Source organism: Euleptes europaea, chromosome 10 (genome assembly GCF_029931775.1).
Source record: "Euleptes europaea isolate rEulEur1 chromosome 10, rEulEur1.hap1, whole genome shotgun sequence".
Lineage (NCBI taxonomy): Eukaryota > Metazoa > Chordata > Lepidosauria > Squamata > Sphaerodactylidae > Euleptes > Euleptes europaea.
The window spans coordinates 25,817,311-25,832,024 of NC_079321.1; the positions used below are offsets into that span (position 1 = coordinate 25,817,311).

At 42.2% G+C, this 14,714-nt stretch overlaps 1 protein-coding gene across 2 annotated transcripts in view; it reads left to right on the forward strand.

The window, feature by feature from the left end:
* Nucleotides 1-14,714, forward strand: part of CYRIA (CYFIP related Rac1 interactor A) — a 68,637-nt gene that overhangs the window by 19,765 nt on the left and 34,158 nt on the right. Inside the window, exons 2-3 of one of the 2 annotated variants that reach the window (XM_056856312.1) lie at nt 7,846-7,896; nt 11,276-11,311. The gene's annotated coding sequence lies outside the window, so the exon portion shown is untranslated. The remainder of the gene's footprint in view (nt 1-7,845; nt 7,897-11,275; nt 11,312-14,714) is intronic. The other variant, XM_056856314.1, reaches the window with a different exon arrangement.

Genomic DNA, 14,714 nt, shown 5'->3' on the forward strand with positions numbered 1-14,714 from the left:
GGTGACCAGAACTGTACACAGTATTCCAAGTGTGGTCTCACCATAGATTTGTACAAGGGCAGTATGATAGCAGCAGTTTTATTCTCTATTCCTCGTCTAATTATGGCCAGCATGGAATTTGCCTTTTTCACAGCAGCCGCACACTGGGTTGACAATTTCATAGAGCTATCCTCTACCACCCCAAGATCCTTTTCTTGGTCTGTTGCTGCCAGCACAGATCCTATCAGTGTATTTGTGAAGTTGGGATCCCCCTCCCCCAATATGCATCACTTTACTCTTCAGAAAGGGGGATTAAAAGCAAAAAGAAAATAAGACCTTTCCAAATGAAAAGGCAGGGATAAAGTTGGCAGGATGAAAGCACAACAAAGTAGGGTCGAAATAAAAGCCGAAAGTTGCTTTCAAAGAGGAAGACGAGAGGAAATGAAGATCAAGGTGACTTACCCTTTGTTGCTATCAAATCATGTAAAAAATAAAATGAGGTGAGCAGCAAACCTGGGGAGTGAAAAGAGGACAGAGCAAGTGGAGAGATGAAGACAATAGTTAGAAGTTCCTTTTTGACTGAGAAGGTAGGGGAATGACTATCCAGAGAAAAGCAAATTAACACACACACACACACACACACACGAAAGGAAAGTGAGAGGCAAATGGGGAGAGTGGAGAAGGGTGCAAATGGAGGGGTTTGGATCTCAGGTCTTAGGAAATGACATCTTCCCTTGTATAAAAAAGTCTCCGTTTTCAGGTTGCTTCGGCATACTGAGACACAAATAGTAATATTCTTGGTAAGCGTATCAATAACCATACGAGTTTTGCTGTTATGGGAGTTATACATTCGCTGGTATCGGGTAAATTTAGAATTTCAATTTAAAATCTGCTGGTAGCGACCAGAATTCTGACTGCCCAAGTTTTGAAAAGCAAACCTTACTAGACGTGCAAGAATGGCTGAGGAAACTATGGTGCACTCTGTAGATGAATACATTAACAGCAATTAAGCATTTAAGGGAACAGAAGTCATATACACAGAAGAACAGTGGCAGCCGTTTATTAAATACTGGAATCATGTTTATGGATTAGCGTACAGGAAGAAGTTGTGTAATGTGTTTCACAAATAATACTGGATACCTAATGGTTGCTTCTTATTTGTTTTCTTTTTTCTTTTTGGAATTTTGGGTAGATAATATAGGATATACTTGATATTTATGCTTGTGTAATCTTAATTCAATTGATACTATTGATCACATAATTTTAGATTGTCCTTTTTATGAATGTACGCGCGAAAAACTATTGTCTGCTTTATTAGCTACCAAAAGATCTTTGAACAATGAACTGAAATGTCAATTTCTCTTGAATGACTCGATCCCTGAAATAACGGCGATGGTAGCTCAATTTCTTGCTGAAGTGCTGAAGATTAAAACTGTTTTTAACTACTATATTTTGTAAATCATAATTTATTACTAATCCCTAATTTAAAGGGTGTTGTACTTATATCCTGCTTCTATCATTGACTAAAGTATTGTAATTATGCCAATAAAGGTATGTGTATGTGAATATAGGATATACAGTGGGGGGGTTTGCATTTGTGTCTTCTGGAATTTGGTTTGAAAAGTGGTAGAAAGATCAGAGATGAGTGGGTGACAGGATTGCTAACCTCCAGGTGTCTCTTGGAGGTTTCCCACTATTACAGTTGATCTCCAGCCAACCAAGTCATTCCCTTGGAGGAAATGGTTTCTTTGGAGGGTGGACTCTATGGTACTCTATGCTGCTGAGGTCCTTCCTCTTCTCAAACCCTGCCCACCCCAGGCACTACCCCCAAATCTCCAGGTATTTCCCAACCCAGAGCTGGCAACCGTAGTGGGGGGGAGAGGAAACTTAAATTGTAGCCACCCTTATTGTTGAGAAGCTGGGGGAGTAGTAACTCTTGGACCACCTATCTTTGAGGGGAAAGGATGAGGGGAGGCCATTGTGTTCCACCGCTGATGTGGAAAACAAGGAGCAGCCAGTTTTCCTTAGGGTGCAAATCAATAAGGCAAACCATGTGTTAGCTGGGGCTGCGGCGTCTCCCACTGCCCTCGACACTAGTTTCCATGTGTTTCTTTAGGTTCACCTTGATTGCTTCAGCAACTAGGCCACAGCTTTCTTTGACTTTATGCTGTCAACATTGGTTGCACATGCTGCTGCTTTCAAGACACCAGGGTGACAAAACATACTTGTCGCTGGTGAGTGGATTTGAGGAATTCTGTATGTCAGGAAGAAGGATTCAGTATAGTCAGCTTCTTGTTAGTTTACCTCTTGGGAATGTGGAATGGTATAGTATAGTCCCATCTCATCAGATCTCGGAAGCTAAGCAGGGTCGGTACTTGGATGGGAGACCACTGAGGAAGACTTTGCAAAGGAAGGCAATGGCAAACCACCTCTGCTTACTCAGTTGCCTTGAAAACCCTACGGGGTTGCCGTATGTCGGCTATGACGTGATGGCACTTTACATACACACAGTTTACTTCATGAAGGGAGTGTTTGAGTGGTGGGGGGCATTCAAAAATAAGAAATACCTTCTCACCTGATGTCTGAACTAGCATAGCTCAGAAGTGTAAAATACTTCTTAGGGCATTCTCTGATAATGAGTTTGAGTTGTGAGGGGTAGCTGTAGCACAGCACAGTGCTTTCTGCATCACAAAGGTAGTGTTGGAAGCCACCGATTGTATGAGAAGACTTCATAGTAGACTTTTCCACTTGTCCTAATTAGGGTCTACCAACTCTGCCTTGGAAAATAACTGGAGATTTGGGGGCAGTGCCTGGGGAGAATAGAATTTGGAGAAGTGAGGGAGCTCTGCATGGAAGTGATATTACTCTAGGTCTTCTGTTTCTCCTACACTCTGTGACATATAATGGCGTTCACCCTCTGAAGGTGCCATTTCCTAAAGAGGAACTGAGCTCTATAGCCTGGAGATGAGTTGTAATTCCAGGAGAGCTCCAAGACACACCTCGAGATTGGTAACCCTACTTCTAGGGCTTCTGATACTTCTTTTTTTGCAGTGTGGGAAAGAGTGATGCTGCAGCTGTTCTTGCTACATAGCATCAGAAGTTCAATCCTAAACAGAGTTACACCTTTCTATACCCATTGATGTTAATGGACTTGGGTGTAACTTTGTTCAGGATTGCATTGGCAGTAGTTAGAGCAAATGAGTCAGTGCTGAGTGGGGATTAGTATGAAGTTGCACATTCAAGCCCACCATTTTAGCTTCTGAGAACACTGGCTTCCCATGCTCTTTAATGTTCACTGAATTTTCCAGGGTGCTGCTTCACTGTGCAATGTGTGTTGTTGATATATGTCCACACCATGTCATGGTGCATAAGAGGGGATGGTAGGACTGGGTCATTATTTTTTTACATTAAGCGTATTCTTGGCCTCCCACTGTTCCGTGCCCTGTTGCAATAAGAGAGGAAAAGGGTAGCCAAAGGCAACATCTTATCTGAGGAATTTTGCAGATCCCTTGTTGTGCTGTGTTAATATTACTTTTGAATCTTTTGTCCTAGTAGTCATGCTTTTTGCTAATTTTAAGCATGCTGGTACATTTTTTTTTTTTAAAAAAAACACATTTTAATTTTTAATGCATGCTGGAAGACTGATCATATGTCCCTCATTATTACTTCCACAGCAGGAAACTTCCAAAATAGCAGTGTGCATTGCCTTAAGTTAAATTGACTGTAAAATGCGATTGCTCAAACTTGGCATGGGTAATAAGCTTTTCACCCATAACATAAAGTTGACTGCTCTGTTGCAGTATTTGAACTGGTGTTTTAAAATGTGCATTTTGTCTATGGTTAAATACATTTGCTAGGCGTTGTCTAGACTCTGCCAGGCACTGTTCTCATTTCATTGCTGAAATAGGTAGGGCAGGGATCAAGAACCCCATATCTATTCCGAGAACCTAATAGTAGGTTTATGAATTTCTAGGTGGGGCCTGGATTTGTCCTAGAATCACAACTGATATCCCAAACACAAAGATCAGTTCCCCTGGAGAAAATGGCTGCTTCAGAATGCAGGCTCTATGGCAAGGGTGTCAAATTCATTTGTTATGAGGGCTGGATATGACATAAATGTCACATGGTTGGGCTGGGCCATGCCTCGCCAGCACAGATTGGGACTGACCACTTTACCAGCCCGGATTGAGAGTGGTGGAGTGGCTGCCTCGGCTGATGAGTCCGTAGCGAGCTCGCCGGCCCAGATCGGGACTTGGGGGGGGGGTGCTGCCTTGGCTGGCTCACGGGGCTGTCAAGGGGCTGGATCCGGACTGTGGGCCATATGTTTGACACCCCTGCTGTATGGTATTCCACAGATTTTAGATAGAATTCTCTTCAAATTTCCCTTCACAGGCACTGCCTCCAGATCTCCAAGAACTTTCCAAGCTGGAGTGGGCCACCCTACCCAATAGGGATATGAAGTTGTGTTTTTGAAACAGCATCCCCCCCCAAGTTATGCTGTAAATGGCTTTGAAGTTCCTGATGTTTCACAAGCAGTTTGTGATATGGCATGGGGACTTGCTGTTCGAAGAAAACAATGACAACACTGGGTGTGGCTAAAGTAGGTCTTTGGATGCCAGCCATGGTAGTTTGTACGGGGTTGGAAAAAGCACCTTTGTTAATAGTGCAAAGCCTTTTTGGCTTTTGATTCTGGTACTGGGGTTTAGAGATGTAGTGAGAATCAGCACCTTGCCATGGCTCTCTGGGGAATTCAATCCACATACAAATTACAGTTTAAATAGAGTACTTCATGAAGCGGGTTGGATTGATACGATGGGCTAATAGCACCATCCAAACTCATGCTCAGGCAGCTCACAGGCCTTTTGCACTACACAATTGTGTCTGCTTATAGAAAAAGGCAGTCTTGAAATTAATTTTTCCGTGTTTGTTTTTCCATACACAAGGAAAAAACAGTAAGCAAGAATTCAAAGCTGAAGCAGTGTTTCCTTGTGGGATGGAAAGTAAAGGTATTCTTTCCCCCTACAGCTCAGCTAGAATTTTGAACCTAGGTCTCGGGGTGTGCATTCGGTAAACCCAAACAAGAAAAAACCCTTGAAAAATACCTTTATGGTATTTTTCGAGGGGTTTTATTGGGGGGAAATTGCCAAAAAAGGGGAGCCAAAAAAAAAAAAACTGATCCCAAATAATGCCGATTTTTTTGCTATTATTTGGGGCTGCCATTTCCCCCCCTCCCTCCCCTCCTCCTTCCCTCCTCCCCTGCTGGATCTGCCCACTGCCTGCAGTCTCTGAAGTTTATGGACTTTAGATCGGTTATGATGATGAGTTTTTGCCACTTTCTGAGCTGAGGTCTAGATATGACTTGCCACCTTATATAGAATGGCAATACGTACAGTTGCATCATCTGTTGGTATCTAAATATGCCCTGCACCATTAGATGCCTCAGAGTCCTGGAAGCTCTAATTGAATCAAGGCAGAAAACAATATTTGTTTATAAAGATTTGGTGTCTATTTATTTATAAATTTCTAGCCCGGCTGAGGCCAGGCTCAGGTTGGGTAACAACCATAACATTCCAATCACATATGTGTGTGTGTAAAGTGCCTTCAAGTCGCAGCCGACTTATGGCAACCCCTTTTGAGGTTTTTATGGCAAAAGACTAACAGAGGTGGTTTGCCAGTGCCTTCCTCTGCACAGCAACCCTGCTATTCCTTGGTGTCTCCCATCCAAATACTAACCCGGGCTGACCCTGCTTAGTTTCTGAGATCTGACAAGATCAGGCTAGCCTGGGCCATCCAGGTCAGGGCCTCCAATCACATATATACCTCATTAAAACTGTAAAACAATAAAATATAACAATTTACAAAACCTTAAAGTCATAGATGGCACACAACTCTTACAGTACCTGCTGTGTCAAACAGGCAGTCATTAATAAATATGATAAGCAAAGTCTCAGGAATTAATGGAATAAGGACCTAAATCAGCCTATTTTGCCAAAGCAATGGAATATGGCCTTAAAGCTTGCTCTTTCTGTGGATCTTAAGTTGAGGCTTATTCAGCAAAAAAAAATGTTCAAGGTACACGGGACACTACAGCAACTTTTTAGCAAAGGAATGAGTAAAGTGTCTAGTTGATGGCTTTTTAACTCACTGGACGCATCCCTTAAACATGCTTTGAGTGTGTTCCAACCATTCCGTTTTTCTGGGAAGAAGTTATTACTCACATCAGTTTTATATTAGATTGTTCATTGATTTTTGAGGATGTCTAATCTAGTTGCCTATTGGAGGCTAACCAACAGTCAATGAAAATGGACCCTCTGTGCCCTTACTACAGCTAACAGTGCACTCCTAAGGGGGGGGGGGATAGTTGCAGCATGGCCAGGGATGGTGCAGCCACGGTGCAACTGTGCTGCCTCCTGAGCAGATTGCTGCACTGTGGCCAGAAAGCCGATCAGGGAAATTCCCCCGAACGCCTGTGAAACGGCTGTATGCAGTTCCACAGGCTTTGCCACCATTTGTGCTGGCTTTAGTTCATGCTGGCGAAAGGGGGCGTTTTGAGGCGAAAGGGGGAATGCAAGCCCCTGCACTGGAGGTATGCTGCCATGCTGCTCCCTGGCGCCGGCGTAAGTGCCCATTTGGATAGTGCAAGTGGCATTTACACCAGTGCCGGGGTCACGCTGCCTCCTAAGCCCATTCCCCCTCCCTTAGGATTGCACTATAAAAGACTTATATTACAAAATTGGAAAGATAAAAGCCCGCCTCTGGTAAATCAGTGGATTGAGGCCCTTAGAACTCTATCAGTATTTGAATGCATGGCATACAGGTGGCAATTGTGCATGGACTTATTTTTAGATATTTGGAAACCATTTATAGAAACTTATGTTCAAAATCCACCATCAATGTTGTTATATATTTATTTTTATTTATGTGTGTGTTTTTTTACATTTTGTTCTTTTTTTGTTTTGTTCTGTTTTTTTTTGGGGGGGGGATACATTTTTTAAAAAAAATGCAGAACTGTTTGAGAGAGCCAGCATGGTGTAGTGGTTAAGAGCAGTGGCTTGGAGCGGTAGAACTGGGTTTGATTTCCCACTCCTCCACATGAGCAGCAGAGGTTAATCTCGTGAACTGGATTTGTTTCCCCACTCCTACGCACAAAGCCAGCTGGGTGACCTTGGGCCAGTCACACACTCAGCCCCACCTACCTCATGGGGTGTCTGTTGTGGGGAGGGGAAGGGAAGGTGATTGTAAGCTGGTTTGATTCTTCCTTAAGTGGTAGAGAAAGTTGGCATATAAAAACCAACTCTTCTTCTAGACCATGGTGGTTCTCTAAGTTTTATTCCAGGCTAAGTTGAATCGGCATTTGCAAACCAGCCACTGGCCATAGTTTCAAAATTTGGTTTAAAGCTAGCCACGATGAGCTTCAAATTTGGTGCAAGTATAACTCTAACGATAGTTAATGCTGTAGAAGAGAAATGAGGAGGGAATATGCATTGATGGGAATGTGTAAGCCTATGAGGCACTCCTTGTATTTTAAGCAGATGGACTTTTATTCGTTAATTCAAAGTGACTAACATCATTCTCCCCCTCCTCCATTTTATCCTCACAATAACTCTTTGAGGTAGGTTAGGCTGAAAGTGTTTAACTGGCCCAAAGTAACCCACAAAATTCCATGGCAGACTGGAGATTTGAACCTGGGTCTTTCAGATTCTACTTTGACACGCTGACCACTACGCCACACCGTTATGAAACCAAACTTGATATTTTTCTTGTCTACATATATCTGTTTATACATGATGGATTATTTAAACTGCTTTTTATTTAGTGCACATCATTAATAACTGTAACCTAATGTTCTAAATTTATAATTTGCAGATTTCACTCTTCACTTAGAACTCTAAGAGGCTTTGGAGAATTTCTGAAGAGGTAAGATCTCATCTGTTAGATATATTCTTGTTGGCTATGCCTGTTCCTCTTCTAGAGTTGATGAAATAGTCTCATCTGATGGTTATATTTATGAAATCCTGTTAGGAACTTCCATGATTTCATGTGCATTGTGATTAATTTGAAAACTTTGATTTCTTCCTTTCCCCCCTTTGATATAGTTCTGTGTTGTTTCTTGCCAGTTTTGCTGATTCTGTTATGATTCTGTCTATTAATATTGGCAGGCAGAAACAAAATGCTGTTGCAGTCATATAGAAATTTGTCTTCCTCTTTTAAAGGCTTTCAGTTCTCAGAAGTGAGATAATTTTTCTATAATTAAGTCATCCTTTTCATTATAAACATAATAGGAAGAGCTGGGTATGTTTAGCCTGGAGAGGAGAAGACTGAGAGGTGATATGATAACCAGCTTCAAGTACTTGAAGGGCTGTCATATAGAGGATGGTGCTGAGTTGTTTTCTGTTGCCTCAGAAGGTCGGACCAGAACTAACGTGTTGAAATTAAATCAAAAGACATTCCGTCTAAACATTAGAAAGAACTTTCTAACAGTTTGAGCAGTTCCTCAGTGGAACAGGCTTCCTTGGGAGATGGTGAGCTCTCCTTCCCTGGAGGTTTTTAAGCAGAGGCTAGATGACCATCTGTCAGCAATGCTGATTCTATGACTTTAGGCAGATCGTGAGAGGGAGGGCTTCTTGGCCATCTTCTGGGCATGGAGTAGGGGGTCACTGGGGGTGTGGGGGGGAGGTAGTTGTGAATTTCCTGCATTGTGCAGGGGGTTGGACTAGATGACCCTGGTGGTCCCTTCCAACTCTGTGATTCTAGTACTCTGTAGAGTATGAAATGTTGAACACCACGATAGGATCAATCACCCTCAATGATCTAAAGGACTTAGAATCTTGAGATGGTTAAAAAGCCCCGTAAATATCATTCACTTGAGTAGCCTATGTGGAGGTACAATTATGAAATGGACATAGAAGCTCCCTCCTCATGCTATGACTGACACAGGACCTTTGGCTGTAGCACAAGCTACCACTTGACTTTTTCTTTCTGTCTGAGAATTTCTGAGGTAAGGCTGAGGGCCAGATTACACGTTATAATGGCCACTGGTCTGGCTTCTGATGCCATTTTACAGAATAAACTGACCATTTAAAAAATACCAAGAGCCTATGGTGTGGGGGGACCAGGAGATCTTGTTCCCTCCAGAGCTTTTCTAGTACAAAAATAGTCATGGAGGGGGCTGTTTCAGACCTTGAAAAGATGCAGGGGAGAACAAGATCCCCCCCACCTAAGATGTGGGCCTGTGGCATTTTTTCAATGGTCAAATTCTTCTGTAAAATGGTATTGGCAGCCACAGGTTGAACCCTTGACCACTGTAGTTTAGCCCTAACGTGACCGTGACCACTGTAGTTTATCCCTAACTGAAACTGCACACAAGTTATCTTTATTTTAGACTGAATTGGTTGGCAGGGAGTTGCAAGGGGAAAAAATGGGCAGTGGACTTTTATGCCCACTTATACCCAACATAAAAACTTTTTCTAAATCAGTCATAGTTGTGTGTCTAACGGTGCATTCCTATGGGGGGGGGGCTGAAAGCACTTAGGAGGCGGTGTGACCCTGCTGCAATGTAAATGACCCTTGCGCTAGCGAAAGGGGCACTTATGCCAGCACTGGGTCACTTACGCCGGTGTTGGGAAGCAGCAGTACGCATGGGCGCTGGTTTAGCCATGGTGGCAGCAAACTCCGGCGCGGGGGCTTGTGCTGGCACCAAAGCAGGTGTTACTGGGGGTGGGGCTGGCATTAGTCAGCTCCCTATGCCCTTTCGCCCCAGGAACACCCACTTTTGCTGGCGCAAGCTTATACCGGCAAAAATTATGGTTCAGTCCTTGGAAATTTATACAGCAGTTCCACGGGGCTTGGGGGAGCATTCCTTTTTGGCAGCCAGCAAGCTGCTCAGGAGGCAGCTCAGCTGCGTCGTGGCTGTGCCAACCCTGGCCACAGCACAACTACCCCCCCCTCCGGATTGCGCTGTCTGTCCTTATACTATTTTTATTGTGTCTGGCTTCTTTGTCTCTGAGGCTATTGAAAGTTGTAAAGAGGAAATCCAGCAAAGTTGGATTATCCTCTTCTGAATCTGGCAAGTTCCTCTATATGAATATCTCTGGATAGTTTTTCAACTTCAAGAAATCTAGGATTTCTTTCAAATACAGGTTGAGTATCCCTTATCCGGGCATCTGATATCCAGACTGATCCGAAAACCGGACCTTTTGAGCCGGCATGCGGGCATTATTCACAGGCCCTCGGCAGCACCATTGATGGTTCAGTGTACACCAAATTATTAAAAAAAATTTTTTAAATTACATTCAGGCTATGTGTATAAAGTATATATAAAGCTTAGATTAATTTTGTGTTTGGACTTGGGTCCCATCCCCAAGATATCTCATTATGTATATGCAAAAATTCCAAAAAATTCCAAAATATGGGAAGATCCAAAATACGGACCACTTCTGGTCCCAAGCAGTCCAGATAAGGGATACTCAACATTGTATATTCATGTTTCTAAAAGCAAGAAAAGAAGGTTATCATTCATGTTCTGTCCTCCTCCACCCCTGGCCAGGTTTGACAAGAACTAGGAGTGCCTTTTCTGATGTGGCATACACTTTTGGGAATGCTGTCATCGAGGTTTGCCTGGTACCGCACATGCAATCTTTTACCCACCATCCAAAACCTTTTTGAGTATCTTTATAATCAACCTTATTATGGAGAGTGTATTGTCAGTTTCTTACTCCTCTAACCAAAGTTATTAGTTCTATGGGTATTTTACTGCTGTTTTAGTTTATCTGCTTTGGGGTTTCATGCTGTTCTTAAGATTTTAGAATGGTCTGGATTATATTTTATGCTTTTACCCATTGATGCTGTTTTAAATGTTTTTGTCTGCTGTGCTTTTAGATTGGTTTTACTCCACTGGTCTTTGTGTCTTTTATATTTGCTGGTTGTAATACATTTTGATGAGTTTAATCAGCTGTTTATAAGTCACTTTTATATAGTCATAGAAATTGCAGGATCTCAATAAAAACAGTTCAAAGTTTTTATCTCTTGGAGTATAGTTATATCTTTGACAAAAAAACCAAAACATTGACAATAACAGTGAGGACGTGCTTCAGTGGCTCTCTACCCATATCTGTTGCAGTGTCATAAATTTGGTGAATGTTGGCATTTGCTGGTAATTGTTTATACTTGAAGAGGCCGCAGGGATCTAGCAGTACAGTCAACGAAGCTGGAAGAAGAGTCATTTCAGCAAGAAGTGCTGTGTGTAAAGGCGAGTATTGTATGAGACTTTACTTACTACGCAATTTCATTGTTGCAGATTATTGAACGTGATTCAGAAATAATACTTTTCCAGGTAAGATATCACTTACTATATTGAATTCTTCCTGAAATCACATAGCAATCATGATTCTTAGGAGTGTATTGTGAATAGCGTTGTGTGCATCATTATACATAAATACTCCTCCTCCTCCACAGCCAATGCTTTGTGGGGCTCTGCTCACATATGGACCACTACACAGTTGGTGGCTTCGCATAGGGATTTGCATTTGGATTTGAATGGATGAGTCTCTGCTATTGCAGAACTTTGTCAGTATATTGGAGCCCGTATGCACACCAGAGCCACTGGTTCAGGCCTAATCTGTTTTGTTTTTAACTTAGAAGAACAACTGCTTATTTTGTAACATAGTGTTTTATTTTTAAAGTAGTTGAATTATTCTGTTGTTTCCCCAGCATGCGATGCTAATATAAAGGCACTTGCCAAAGGCCAGCTAGGAAGAGAGGTAGCCGTTATCGTGGGCACAGTGCAAACCGGGGCATAATTGTGCCCTTCTAATCCAATTGAATTAAATTGTTTTAGAGAGATTTTGTTCTGTTTAGGATTACACTGTAGGTCTCCCAATCAGTCATCAACTGGAGTAGGTCCTACCCCTATTCTGCTTCTCCATTGAGCAAAGTTTGTTTATTAATTAAACTATACCCCATCATTTGTTTTGGCTGAAGTGTGAAGCCTTCCTCCAATCTAAGGACTATGTCTCCAATGGAGGTGCTACTTAAGTTGGAGGGAGGCTACTTGGAGGATGGTTTGATCTACCCCACTGCTTCTAGGGGATGTTTGCAGAATACTGTTGTCTTAGACCAACAGCTCATTGTCCAGGGACTTTCCAGATTCAGTGAACTGACAGTAGCAGTGATTATCCTTGTGTATGCTGCACATGATAACTGCAAAGGAATCTTGTGGAGACATGTAGAAATAGGAAAGAACGAAGGACCAACTTCTTTTGTTTTTCTCTTCTACCCTTCTTGGTTTACCTTGGTTCCTTCTGTCTGCTGCTAGCACAACTCTTCTCAAGCCAAGCATTTCATTACTCAAGTGAAGTTTCACTGACTAACGCTGCAGGAAGCTTCTCATTTCCTCCAGGAGCCACTGTGGAGATCTTCAAGGTGAATGAAAGTCAAAACACTCCTCCCTCTGCCAGCCCTTTCCACATGGCAGCATTATCGCAGGTCCCTTTTGAGCATCTTTGGTTTTATCCACTGAAGACTAAAGTTTTTTATGCTTCTAATATGAATGCCCAAAGTTTAAAGGGATATGTGGGGGATGTGATCTGTGTAATGCAAAGGTTTGCTAAATAATGCAGAGGATGGCACTGTTTTCTGGAACCTTTTCTGAACCTTCAGAAGTTTACTTGAGCTGTGGCTGCTGCCGCTGGCAAAACCCTGAGGCGTGTGTGCTGTATAATGAAACTGCTGCTGTGTTAAACTTCATTAAGTGCGGCTGAACAGAAATCTATTGAGAGGCATGTGCCGCAAACAGCAGGTTTCCACTCTTTCCCACTTGAGCTATCACCTTGAAGAGATTACTTTCCGCTTGATAAATGCTACCTGGACAGGTGTTGTGGTTATGTTGAGGTTGAAAGCCAATCCTATCCTGAGCTCAGGCTATGAAAATGAAGTGCCCAGTCCATAACATTTATGAGTTGTTTTCCAACTGGTATCAGTGAGACAGAAACCAAAACAGCTTATAAAACAATAGATTTCCATGAAAGATAAACGATACAGCATAAAAATTCAACCAGAAAAGCAGCAACTTTAAGCCAAAATTATTTAAACAGCAGGGTGCATCTTGGCAGTGCCTAGCAAACACTTTTGAAAATAAAAATATTCCTTAAGGTGTTAATAAAAGACATTCAGGAAGGAGGACATTTCAAACTCTCTAGGTACAGAATTCCAAATGAAAGAGCAGACTAGAGCTTAAGCGTTCTGCTACCTACCCTTTCAGTTCTCATGACCGTAAAGAAAGGAATGCTAATCAGGTGATTTTATGGTGCCAAGAAGCGTGTGCAGTATATCCAGTATACATATATACAGTAGGCAAATATCTCAAGATAAAATAGATGTGTCTTATGTACGTATTATACCCATCCACAGTGGGTGCCCTCTGTTGAGATACTGCTGCTCCAAACTGTTCCTTGTTTTTGACATTTTAATGGGACAGCCCTACTTGTTCAAGAACATCTGGATGATGCATATCAGAACCAAAGAGATTGAAACTTTTCACTCTTGGTTCTACCTCTTTGGAAGCATTTTACTGTTGAAGGGAAGAGCTAGCCTAAAATTTGTTTCGCATATGCTCCATTTGGAGAAGCAGATGAGCCAAATACCCATCTATTTTCCATGTGTATCAGGAACAAGTCTGGCTACTTACTGTCATAGAACATGTTGCCAGAAATGGAGCCACACCCAGGCAAAGTTACAAAACAGGATGCTGTTCCCTGGTATGTGAAGTGCATCTGTAAATATTATAGACCTGATGCTGATTGAGGGGGACAGAGGATCATTTAGTCTGTTTAACAGATAAAGCTAAAACCACTTGCTTACTGCCCAACCAAGTTACATACCAGAGATATAAAATACCGTTCATAAATTTTAAGTTGTAGAGCAAATTGCTTTTCCTTGTCTGAGCAATATAAATCTTTGATCTCTCTCTCTCTCCCCCCCTCCCCCATCTCTGTGTGTAATGCTTTTGATGAAACTGGAAAGTTGGGAAAGGCTTTTGTTAAATTCTGAATCTAACAGGTATTTGAGAGGATGCAAAAGATAATTTTAAATGTTGCCATTCTAGACATGCTGTTCTTGATAGGAAGGGGAAGGGAATAAAAACCCAATGGCTTGGTTCAGACATGGCTTGGATTCACTGGTGGGTTTCCATGAATGAAAATATTTCCACCTGCAGAACCTGACTTTGTTGTCTCCCCCCTCCTAATGCCCCCCCCAAAAAATGCTGGTTCTGGGGGATAGGAAACCTCCAGGAGCAGCATTGGGGGGCATTTGGGGATGCAATGGGAGAGAGGGGAGGTGAAAAAATCATGTACTGCAGGGGGAAATCCTTCTGTCCATGGAAACGCTCCAATGGATCCAAGCCGTAACATGAAACAATGTTTATTTTAACGATGCCACAATGAAGAGCATCCCTGTATCAGTGTAGTTTCATCTGCCATAGCTGACAAAGACCAAACCACCCTCCATTTTACACTGCAGTCCTAAGTGGAGTTACACCCTTCTAAGTCCTCTGATGTCAATTACCTTACAAGAGTTTAAATCTGTTTAGGACAGTATCCTAGCTCTTCTTTCATGTTTACTGGATTACTGATCCATATTGCTCTGTGCTGATTGTTAAAATTGTTCTGATTTTTAAAAACCAGTACAACACGAGATAGTGTGATGTATTTCTGTTTACCAATACATCTTTACATAGG